Here is a 12,460-nt window from a genome sequence, read left to right as displayed (position 1 = left end):
GGTTAGAAAGGGTACCGTATCCCTGGATAACATGTATGGATAGCGTACACATTCAAAATATATGTCTCAGGAGGCAGGCTCAGACGGTGTCAGGCACAGTATGGATTGCACGTGATTGCACAAAGGTTAGAAAGGGTACCGTATCCCCGGATAACATGTATGGATAGCGTACACATTCAAAATATATGTCTCAGGAGGCAGGCTCAGACGGTGTTAGGCCCAGTATGGATTGCACGTGATTGCACAAAGGTTAGTAAGGGTACCGTATCCCCGGATAACATGTATGGATAGCGTACACATTCAAAATATATGTCTCAGGAGGCAGGCTCAGACGGTGTTAGGCCCAGTATGGATTGCACGTGATTGCACAAAGGTTAGAAAGGGTACCGTATGCCCGGATAACATGTATGGATAGCATACACATTCAAAATATATGTCTCAGGAGGCAGGCTCAGACGGTGTTAGGCCCAGTATGGATTGCACGTGATTGCACAAAGGTAAGAAAGGGTACCGTATCCCTGGATAACATGTATGGATAGCGTACACATTCAAAATATATGTCTCAGGAGGCAGGCTCAGACGGTGTCAGGCCCAGTATGGATTGCACGTGATTGCACAAAGGTTAGAAAGGGTACCGTATCCCTGGATAACATGTATGGATAGCGTACACATTCAAAATATATGTCTCAGGAGGCAGACTCAGACGGTGTCAGGCACAGTATGGATTGCACGTGATTGCACAAAGGTTGGAAAGGGTACCGTATCCCCGGATAACATGTATGGATAGCGTACACATTCAAAATATATGTCTCAGGAGGCAGGCTCAGACGGTGTCAGGCACAGTATGGATTTGACGGCCCAGATTACACAGCGGAGGAGCAGGGAGAGGTAAAGATTGCAAATGCTGGGGCCCTGCCCAAGCAAGGGGGGCCCACTCGTGGGCGTCGTTACTGGCACTGGGCCCCTCACAGTACAGCGGTGTGTCTGACGGCGGGTGTGCACCACCACCGTCAGAGACACTTGATTGCACTATGAGGGACCCTGTGCCAGTGCCCGCGCCCAAGAGTCGGCCTACCCACCTGTCCAGGGCAACGGCACTCGCACGGTGTCGTGCGGTAGGTGGTGACCCCGGCCATGGGGGGGGAGGCAGCACAGTTAGGGAGTTTTAGAAAGTGGCATATGTTGATGTTGGACATTCAGCTGATGCAAAAGGCGAAATAGGTGAAGTACCAGGAAGAGGTGGACCAAAGCAAGCCATTTTTTTGTCACCCTATGTGTCATCAGGGAAAGGTGGGACAAAATCCTTGGAAACCCATGCGTGGTTCATTTTAATGAAGGTTAGATCATCCACATTTTGGGTTGACAGACGGGTCCTTTTTTCTGTCAGGATTGATCCAGCTGCACTGAAGACTCTTTCCGATAGCACACTTGCAGCTGGGCAAGCGAGCTCCTGTAAGGCATATTGGGCCAATTCAGGCCAGGTGTCCAGTTTAGCGGCCCAATAGTCAAAGGGGAATGACCTGTGTGGGAGAACATCGATATGGGAGGAAAAGTAGTTTGTAACCATAGTTGACAACTGCTGTCTCCTGTCACTTTCCATCGATGCAGTATTACCAGTTGTGTGAGCGGTATTTGAAAAATCAGTCCACAACATTGTCATGAAACCCCTGTCTCCAACGCCACTTCTGCTGTGTGCACCACGAACACCTCTGCCAAGCTGCCCCCGGCCCGTACGGCTCGTGTGAGAACCATCACCGCTGCTGTGTGCTGGGAATGCCTCAAGCAACCGATTTACCAGAGTTGCTTGTTTATTAGCCAATATTAGGTCAAGGTTCTCCTGTGGCATGATGTTTTGTAATTTGCCTTTATAGCGTGGATCCAGGATGCTGGCCAACCAGTAGTCGTCATCATTCATCATTTTGGCAATGCGGGGGTCCCTTTTTAGGATCCGCAAGGCATAATCTGACATGTGGGCCAATGTTCCCGGTGTCAATGATGCACTGCGAGTGCTGGGTGGAGGAGCACTTTCTGGCAAATCCACATCCCTCCAGTCACGCACAAACCCTGTACCAGACCTTGCCACGCCAACATTTTCACTTGCCCCATGAGATGCATCCTCCTCCCCTAAGTAATCATCCCCATCATCCTCCTCCTCCTCCTCCTCTTCTTCCTCCACCTCGTCCAGGAGAGGTCCCTGAGCAGACAATGGCTGAATGTCATCAAGGATTCCCTCCTCCTCTTCCTCCTCATCAACATTGGCTGCAGACGCCTGCTCCTTAAGGTGCGTCAAAGTTTGCATGAGCAGACGCATAAGTGGGATGCTCATGCTTAGGATGGCGTCGTCTGCGCTTACCAGCCGTGTGCATTCCTCAAAACACTGAAGGACTTTACAAAGGTCTTTCAGCTTCGACCACTGCACGCCTGTCAACTCCATGTCTGCTCTCAAAGTGCCTGGCCGTGTATCCTCCCACAAATGCATTATGGCCTGCCTCTGCTCGCACAGCCGCTCCACCATGTGCAGGGTGGAGTTCCACCTTGTTGCAATGTCGATAATGAGGCGGTGGTTGGGAAGGTGGAGCAATCGCTGCAGCTTCTGCATACGAACGGAGTGTACAGGCGACCGGCGGATGTGCGCGCACAGTCTTCGCACCTTCTGGAGCAGGGCTGTTAACTCCGGATAATTTTTGAGGAAGCACTGCACCACCAGGTTCAAGGTGTGAGCCAAGCAAGGTATGTGGCTGAGTTTTGAAAGGGCTATGGCTGCCACAAAATTACGGCCGTTATCACTAACTACCTTGCCTGCCTCAAGATGTACACTGCCCAGCCATGACTCAGTTTGTCGCTTCAAGTACTCGGCCAGCACCTCGGCGGTGTGTCTGTCGCCAAAACACAACATCTGCAACACAGCCTGCTGACGCTTTCCACTAGCTGCTCGATAGGGGGACACATCGTGTGCAACAGTGGCAGCTGCAGATGGAGTGCTCGTACGACTGCGCTCTGTGGATGAGCTTTCGCTTCTGGAGGAGGAGGAGGAGGAGGAGGAGGGTCGAACGCCTACAGCCAACTGTTTCCTATACCGTGGGCTAGGCAGCACTGTCCCACCACCACTGTCCCCTGTGGACCCTGCATCCACCACATTAACCCAGTGCGCAGTGATGGACACGTAACGGCCCTGGCCATGCCGACTGGACCATGCATCAGTTGTGAGGTGCACCTTTCCGCTCACTGACTGCTTGAGTGCATGGACAATGCGGTCTTTCACATTATGGTGGAGGGCTGGGATGGCTTTGCGAGAGAAGAAGTGGCGACTGGGTAGGTCATAGCGTGGTACTGCATAGGCCATGAGTTCGCGGAAAGCTGTGCTTTCCACCAACCGAAAGGGCATCATCTCAAATTAGATTAGTTTGGCAATGTGGGCGTTCAAACCCAGTGTACGCGAATGAGAGACTGAGTACTTTCTTGACCTACTCATAGTGTCTGGGAGGGTGAGCTGGACTTGAGAGCTGCATATGGTGGAAGTAGCGGTGGACAGGGCGGACTGAGAGAGGGTTGATGATGGTGATGGAGTTGCTGTTCTTTCTGATGGCCTAGAATCAGTCTTTCGTTGATATAACAGTGGGATTCCCTGACTGCTGTGGTCTTGCAACGACACCTCAACATTTGCTGCTGTGCTAACCGGTGGGCTTACAGTGGGGGAAACAATGTAGCGTTGCTGACTACCTTCGTTGTGATCAGTTACACATGTGGCACTTGAGGTTTGGTGTTGTGTCCACGCTTGCAATTGCATGCTGGTTAAATGTCTAAGCATGCAACTGGTATTCAAATTTTTCAGATTTTTCCCTCGGCTAAAGGTCTTTGCGCACTTCTTACAGATAACCTTGGCCTGATCATGAGGATTTTGTTCAAAAAAGTGCCACACTGCACTCTTCCTACTTTGGCAGACATTTTGCGGCCTAGCACGCTGTGATCTTTTGACCCTCTGGACAAGCTGTCCAGCAACTCTTTTGATGTTTGGAACCTGTCTTTGGAGTGCTCCGGGCCTGCCAGATAACAGCTGTTGCGATGTCGATGTCTACTGTGGATGCTCCTCATCTGAGCTATTGGAAGCAGCACCCTCTTCCCCCAATGGATGCCAATCTGGGTCAACAACTGGGTCATCCATCACCTCCTCTTCTATGTCATGTGCACCTTTCTCTGTGTCACCGTGTATGGTGGTATAGTGTGCGGAAAGGGGCACCTGAGTCTCATCAGGGTCAAAATCTGGCTCTGTACACTGCGAGGACAATGTAGTGCTCTGAGTGAATGTACCAGCAGAATCATCCATCAGCGGCTGTGCATCAGTGCACTCCATGTCAGATTCATCTTGGCCTGGGTAATTCACCATTTGACTTGATAATCCAGGCATGGTATGTGAAAACAGCTCCATGGAGTAATCAGTAGTATGGCCTGTGTCATCCTTCAATCTTGGTTGGGGTGAAGGACACAAGGAAAGGTGTGGTTCATGAACATGAGCCTCCAATGACGACTCAGTGCTTTTACTTTTTACAACTGAAGATGAGGAGGCGATAGAGCTGGAGGCTGAGTCAGCAATGTAAGACAAAACTTTTTCCTGATGCTCTGCCTTTAAAAGCGGTTTGCCAACTCCTAGAAAACTAAGCGTTCGAGGCCTTATGTAGCCAGACGATGACGCAGGGTCAGCACCTCCTGCATTCGGTCCTATTTTGCTCTTGCCACTACCATCAGATCCACCACCAACACCATCATTACCAGCTGCCAACCCCCGCCCAATTCCACGGCCTCTTCCACCAGCCTTCCTCATTTTTGGTAGAAATGTAGACAAAATCCAGCAAACTATATAGTAATGTAAAACAAGGTACAAGGTGTCTATAGGACAGGGGAGATTTAGGATTTCTGCACACACTTGTGGACAGTGGACACTTTTGGATTGTGTGAGGCCCACTGATATCTCAGCGCTATGTGACAGGCTCGATGGCACAGCTGCCTGTGACCAAAGTGACGAGAGGATAATGGAGATTTTGAATCTCTGCGCACACTTTTGGACACTGGACACTTGTGGATTGTGTGAGGCCCACTGATATCTGAGCGCTATGTGACACGCTCGATGGCACAGCTGCCTGTGACCAAAGTGACGAGAGGATAATGGAGATTTTGAATCTCTGCACACACTTTTGGACACTGGACACTTGTGGATTGTGTGAGGCCCACTGATATCTGAGCGCTATGTGACACGCTCGATGGCACAGCTGCCTGTGACCAAAGTGACGAGAGGATAATGGAGATTTTGAATCTCTGCGCACACTTTTGGACACTGGACACTTGTGGATTGTGTGAGGCCCACTGATATCTGAGCGCTATGTGACAGGCTCGATGGCACAGCTGTGACCAAAGTGACGAGAGGATAATGGAGATTTTGAATCTCTGCGCACACTTTTGGACACTGGACACTTGTGGATTGTGTGAGGCCCACTGATATCTGAGCGCTATGTGACAGGCTCGATGGCACAGCTGCCTGTGACAAAAGTGACGAGAGGATAATGGAGATTTTGAATCTCTGCGCACACTTTTGGACACTGGACACTTGTGGATTGTGTGAGGCCCACTGATATCTGAGCACTATGTGACAGGCTCGATGGCACAGCTGTGACCAAAGTGACGAGAGGATAATGGAGATTTTGAATCTCTGCGCACACTTTTGGACACTGGACACTTGTGGATTGTGTGAGGCCCACTGATATCTGAGCGCTATGTGACACGCTCGATGGCACAGCTGCCTGTGACAAAAGTGACGAGAGGATAATGGAGATTTTGAATCTCTGCGCACACTTTTGGACACTGGACACTTGTGGATTGTGTGAGGCCCACTGATATCTGAGCGCTATGTGACAGGCTCGATGGCACAGCTGTGACCAAAGTGACGAGAGGATAATGGAGATTTTGAATCTCTGCGCACACTTTTGGACACTGGACACTTGTGGATTGTGTGAGGCCCACTGATATCTGAGCGCTATGTGACAGGCTCAATGGCACAGCTGCCTGTGACAAAAGTGACGAGAGGATAATGGAGATTTTGAATCTCTGCGCACACTTTTGGACACTGGACACTTGTGGATTGTGTGAGGCCCACTGATATCTGAGCACTATGTGACAGGCTCGATGGCACAGCTGTGACCAAAGTGACGAGAGGATAATGGAGATTTTGAATCTCTGCGCACACTTTTGGACACTGGACACTTGTGGATTGTGTGAGGCCCACTGATATCTGAGCGCTATGTGACACGCTCGATGGCACAGCTGCCTGTGACAAAAGTGACGAGAGGATAATGGAGATTTTGAATCTCTGCGCACACTTTTGGACACTGGACACTTGTGGATTGTGTGAGGCCCACTGATATCTGAGCGCTATGTGACAGGCTCGATGGCACAGCTGTGACCAAAGTGACGAGAGGATAATGGAGATTTTGAATCTCTGCACACACTTTTGGACACTGGACACTTGTGGATTGTGTGAGGCCCCCTGATATCTGAGCGCTATGTGACAGGCTCGATGGCACAGCTGCCTGTGACAAAAGTGACGAGAGGATAATGGAGATTTTGAATCTCTGCGCACACTTTTGGACACTGGACACTTGTGGATTGTGTGAGGCCCACTGATATCTGAGCGCTATGTGACAGGCTCGATGGCACAGCTGTGACAAAAGTGACTAGAGGATAAGGGAGATTGGATTGCTTTTAAAAAAGCAGTTTGCGGAGCAGTGGGTAAACAGCAATGCCAGCGTGTCAGGAAGCCTTAAAAGGTAGCCCAACAACCAACACCACTGATACACCACAATATAGCCTCCTCTTGCACTGCACACACAGTGACTTGTGTGTTGTGCAGGCCAAATCGCTAGCAGCAGAAGCAGTTTTTTTGTCTTCTTCCCTGCCTAACGCTCTCCCTACAGAATCAGCAGCAACCTCTCCCTATACTAAGATCGGCAGAAGTAAGATGGCGGTCGGCGTGCACGCCCTTTTATACCCCCTGTGACGCCCACCAAAGCAAGCCAATCACTTGCATGCCCTTCTGAAAGATGGTGGTGACCCGTGCCTAGGTCATCACGTTGCCCACAGTGTCCGTGGATCCTGATTGGCTGAAAAAGAGCGCAAAACAAACTTTTGAAACGCGACTTTGGCGCGTAAGTCGCCGACCTCGTGGCCGACCTCATCCTAGGGTCGGGTTTCGTTTCATGAAACCCGACTTTGCCAAAAGTCGGCGACTTTTGAATTTTTTTCGACCCGTTTCGCTCAACTCTAGTTTTAACCCTTCACATTCCCCCCAGATACATTTTTTAACACATATGCAGCATCAGAGGTGCTATCCCAAGCTAACAGCTTGATGGGTACTGGTCTTCACATGACTGATGCCGTGATACCAGTCATGGCTATCGCGGCACACCCGTCACCCCTGTGTACTGCAGTTCACGAATAACAATTTTTGATGACGGTGGTGGAGATCTTTTGTAGGTAGCCATGTGCTTGGCTTCAACATCTTCATCAAGTAGCCTTTTGAGATCGGTGCAGAGAAGAGCAGGAGCACCGATGCCTTTGTTATCATCATTAGCTGTCTTAGTGCAGAATTTCCTAATACATACAGAAATACACCAAAGAACAAGTTTTAGTATCACATATACAACAAGGATACAGGCAGCAATATGCAACAAGCTTTGTAAGATCCCAGCTACCAGCCCTCAATTCCCCTAAATCAATTGGCTGGATTAAAAAAGGAGAAAGTGTCTGACCACCAACTGTCCTTATTACGATCATTGTCTTTATCGTATTGATCTCTGAGTCTTTGAATATCTTCTAGCTTTAACTTTTAACTTCTACCATTAATAATATGGAAAATGCGAAAAACCAAAACATTATGCCCTCTTTATTTGCTATTGGCCTGTTGGGTGATGAGGAGAACTTGATAGGGACTGTCATACAAGGGTTCTAGTCCGTGCTTCCTGACATGCCTTTTCACGACCACCAAATCACCAGGCTCCAGGTTATAACAGGTGTCGGTTTCTGCTGAATCTGGAATGGAAGAGGAAACTAGAACATAGGTGTTAGCAAGATTTTTACTAAGCTGAATAACACATTGAACAGCATGGTCAGTTTCTTCTGATAACTGCTGAGGCTGGAAATTTGCAACTGGGGGCCTAGTACCAAACAATATCTTATATAGGAACAAATCATATTTTGTAATAGGGGTAGTACGAATATGGTATAGTACAATGGGTAGGATCTCTTGCCATGGAGCCGTAGTCTCATGTATCATTTTGGTCAATTGTTCCCTCAGTGTGCCGTTCAGCCTCTCAACTTTCCCACTGGATTGTGGGTGGTAGGGAGTATGGAGGGCTACAGTGGATCCAAGCATTGTCAGAACTTCTTGGTACACATGAGAAGAAAAGGCCGAACCTTGATCACTTTCAACAACTTCTGGAACCCCATATCTGCATATAACTTCCATCACCAGTTTCTTCGCTGTGGTCTTTGCAGTCATGTTGGTAACAGGGAATGCTTCCGGACAACTGGAGAACCGGTGCCCAGTAGAATTTTTGCACCAGTGCGAGGGCCTGATTCTTTCCTCGATGTGTAGGCCCACGTGCCCATGTGGCAATAGCAGGGTACATCCTCTTAGGGAGACACACGAGTTGGTCCTTTTGCCAGAGACCATTATTCATACATGCCCCATCAGTCTTCCATTGCTTCACCTCTTCCTTTGGAGACATTCTCTGCATAGTCATTAAGCAGTCTCGTGGGATCCGACAGAAAACTTCAGTCTGTTATAGATCATCAGGTTCTTGTAGGGTCAGTGCTTCTTGTAACTGTTTACGCTGAGAGCGTGTGGTCACCATAGCTGGTATGGTTGGTTCAACGGGTAAGAGAGCGACGGCTTTTGCTTGCATATTCGCAAATGTGTTGCCAACAGTCTGTGGACTGGTCCTAGGACCGTGCGCCTTAAATTTGATAATGGCCACCTGAATAGGTAATTTGATCGAGTCCATGAGGGTTGTAACAGCTTCAGCATTTTCACTGGAGTTCCGGCAGTAGTAATAAACCCTCGATTGGCCCATAGAGCCCCAAAATCATGAGCAATACCAAATGCATAACGTGTATATATTAGCCCATCTGTTCTTGGCCAAAGTACATGCAGTAGACAGAGCCTGGAGTTCTGCTTCTTGCACTGACTGTGAGGGCGGGAGTGCAGCTGCGTGCACTACAGTGTCCTCTGTGGTAACAGCATATCCCGTGTGGAATCTACCAAACTCGTCAGCATATCTTGAACCATCCGTGTATAACACCAGATCAGGATTTGGGAGTGAATTCTCACTGACATTTGGTGGAGTAGCTGTTTCTTCAGTCAGAAATTGGGAACAATCATATTGGAGGTAATCCTAATCACTGCCATCTTTCCTTATAGTTCATTATACCGTCTTTCAAGGCATTGTAAAGGGGTTGCATTATGCGGGATGCATCCGGTATCCACTGACAAAAATAAGTGCATAGTCCAAGAAAACGCTTGAGTTCAGTTTCATCTAGTTTCATCTTATGGGAAAGGAAGGGAGCTGGCAGCTATTTTTCTTTCTTCTGCGAGGTGTCTGACACCCTGAAGGAGACAGTGACCCAAGAATATCACTTGACCAAGGCAGAACTGAAGTCTCGTGGCCAGATGCTTGAGGAGACTAACAGTGGCAACAATGGCAAAAGACACCTGCTCATATTTTTTTTTTTTGCAAACTGGTTGGGACTGTTTTGGGCCCCTTGTGGCATAACTGTGGGAAAGGCATGCAAAATACAGATTTCCTCACTGTCTTCATCTACATAGGGATTATATAGCGTAAGAACAATATGGCCATCATCTTGGAATTGTATTCTGGAGCAGAACTGTAATAATAAATCTGCCCCTAGTAAATTTACTGGACATGTGGGAGAGATTACAAACTGAGTAGTAACCTCGGGAAGGGTCCCACAGGGATTGGGTTTATAAAAGTATGTTAATTGGGAGCATTTAGGTTATGATTAGGAGAGGGAACTTGAGGGTAGCATCTATCAGCGGGAGTGTGACAGTCTCTCTGAAAGTGACCGAGTCGGCCACAGTGCTAGCATTGCAGGCGAGAATTGGCACGGCGGATCTGGGAAGGAAGTTTCCTATTCATAGGATTAGGAGAGATATTGGAGTAGGGAGCTGGAGTCTGAAGGGGGGCAGAGTTTGCTGTGTGCTTGCAGCCGCGCTGGGCGCGATGGTGGGGGGCTGCGGCTGTTAGAGCAGGGGCGACTGTCACAGCTGCCGCTGTTGATTTATTTTTCTGTTTCGTTGCTGCTGCAGAATGGGTTAAATTCTTCTGAAAACTTTTTATTACTTTCAATGCATTGTCCGGAGTGGAATTCTCAACGTCAGGTCTTACTGAAATTATTGCCTCTTGCAATTCGGGTCTGAGGCCGGACATCAAAGCTGACACAAAAAGATGTGTATGGGCTTCATTATACAGTGAGAATCCTGGATCTCTAAATACTACCATAAGACGCCCATAAAACTTTTCGGCAGTCTCCCCTTTGGCCTGTGTGATATCTGTGAGAGAGGTAGCTTGGTCCGCTAATCTATCTTGTGCCCAAACCTTTAAAGCATTGCTGAAATCAACACCACTCTCATAGGCTCCCCCATCCAGATCCACATTATACATTATGCCACCCTCAATAATTGGAAAATACCCCTCCCCAGATTTTACTCGAAGTATGTGTAATAGATCTCTTTGGGGAGTGGAATAAATCTCTCGATTTGATGCCATTTGCCTGTAGAAAGACATGGGGGAAGTCATTGGATCAGGTAATTCATTGCAAAGAGTGTCTATGGGGTGAATGGAGTATACTTTGACCTGTCAGGAGTAGTTTCCACATTATCTTCTTCAAATTCGGATATTACTGACAACTCGGGGAGAGGAGGTAGCGGCAGTACGGGCACAAGAGGCATCTGCTGTGGGAGCGGGGCAGGAGGCTCTGTTACAGTTAGAGATTGTATTGCCTGATGGGCCATTTATTCGGCTGTCGAGGACAAATCGGACCTCTTCCAATTTTATGGGGTTTTCCTGTATACACCGCTCTATTGCTGATACTATGACCATTGCAGCATCCTTCCTGGGATATTAAAAAATACCGGCAGAGATTAATGGTATAGCCACTGTACGTTGAGGCATCGTACCGGGGGGACAGAGGAGGCATACAAGATTGCGTTCTGGGCAGCCTCAGTAAGCAATTGTTGGGACCTAGGAATATTGATAGGGTCATATCGTGGTCCCACTGCATGTATTACATATTGACACGGCAGCTGTCCTGCTCTGGTTACTGCGACCTGCCCTGTTTCTACCTGGCCATACATTTGTATATACGAATCAGATTCTTCCTGTATCATGGGTCCGCCTTTCTGTGAAATTTTTGCGGACAGTCCTCCAGCATGGCGGAGTTTGATTGTTCGCGGCATTTACTATGGCCCCAACGTGCTGCTTTGTAAGATCCCCTCTCCCTATCCTAAAGAGCACATCATAACAGTGGGGTCCAGGAATAATATTGGAATACATTTCCTGGAAAGCTTCTATCTCCTCTGTGTATCCTGTCTCAGACTGAGTGACTAAAGTAGGAGGGGGTGGATATTCATAACCACTAGCAATATTAGGCATAGCGGGGACTGAGGCTGGCGGCGGATGATAATAGGTACCGTCAGCATTCAACAAAGGAAAGGTGGGGGTGGCTGCTCCTGGTCTCCTCGTACCACAATTGTAACAGACCTCTCTCCACTGAGGATTAGTAACTCCGCATACAGCACAGATCCACTCGGCAGGATCATAGGGTGGGGGTGTACTGAGTTTTGGTAGTCCAGGATATATTGATGCGCTGGGGTTAAGCACAGAGCTTACAGTCAGGAGGAGAGGCTTGATTTCCTGGGGAGGGACCTTATCATCTAGCAGGGAAACTTCTTGTTTCAAATCATTCTTAACTATCTGTCTGCCTGACACATTAGTCTCGATATCAGTTTCTTCTTTAATCAAATTCTCAATTCTCACACCACAGTCACTTTCTTGAACCACAATACATCCAGTCCTTGCCATAAAATTAGACAATTTTTCCTTCTTCAACATAGCAGTAACAGAAACAATCACAATTCACTTCCTCTGTTCTTCCTAACACCTTTGTCACACAATTCATGTGCCAAGCCACAAAATTCTTCTTTTCCTTCCACGGATTATCTCATTTAGAGCTAAATATCCTTACTTCAGTTGTGCAAAGATCTGGAGCGGCTGTATCAGTCTGCTCCACAGGGTCAACCCCCTCTGGGAAGCCCAAAATTCAACGCGGTACTCATTGAAAGGAGGAGGGCGTCTCAGACTATCCTTCCGGACACCTCTGGTTATATATATCTATC

This window comes from Dendrobates tinctorius, unplaced genomic scaffold (assembly GCF_039654945.1).
Source record: "Dendrobates tinctorius isolate UK_male_01 unplaced genomic scaffold, ASM3965494v1 ptg000031l, whole genome shotgun sequence".
NCBI lineage: Eukaryota > Metazoa > Chordata > Amphibia > Anura > Dendrobatidae > Dendrobates > Dendrobates tinctorius.
This window is presented reverse-complemented; position numbering follows the sequence as displayed.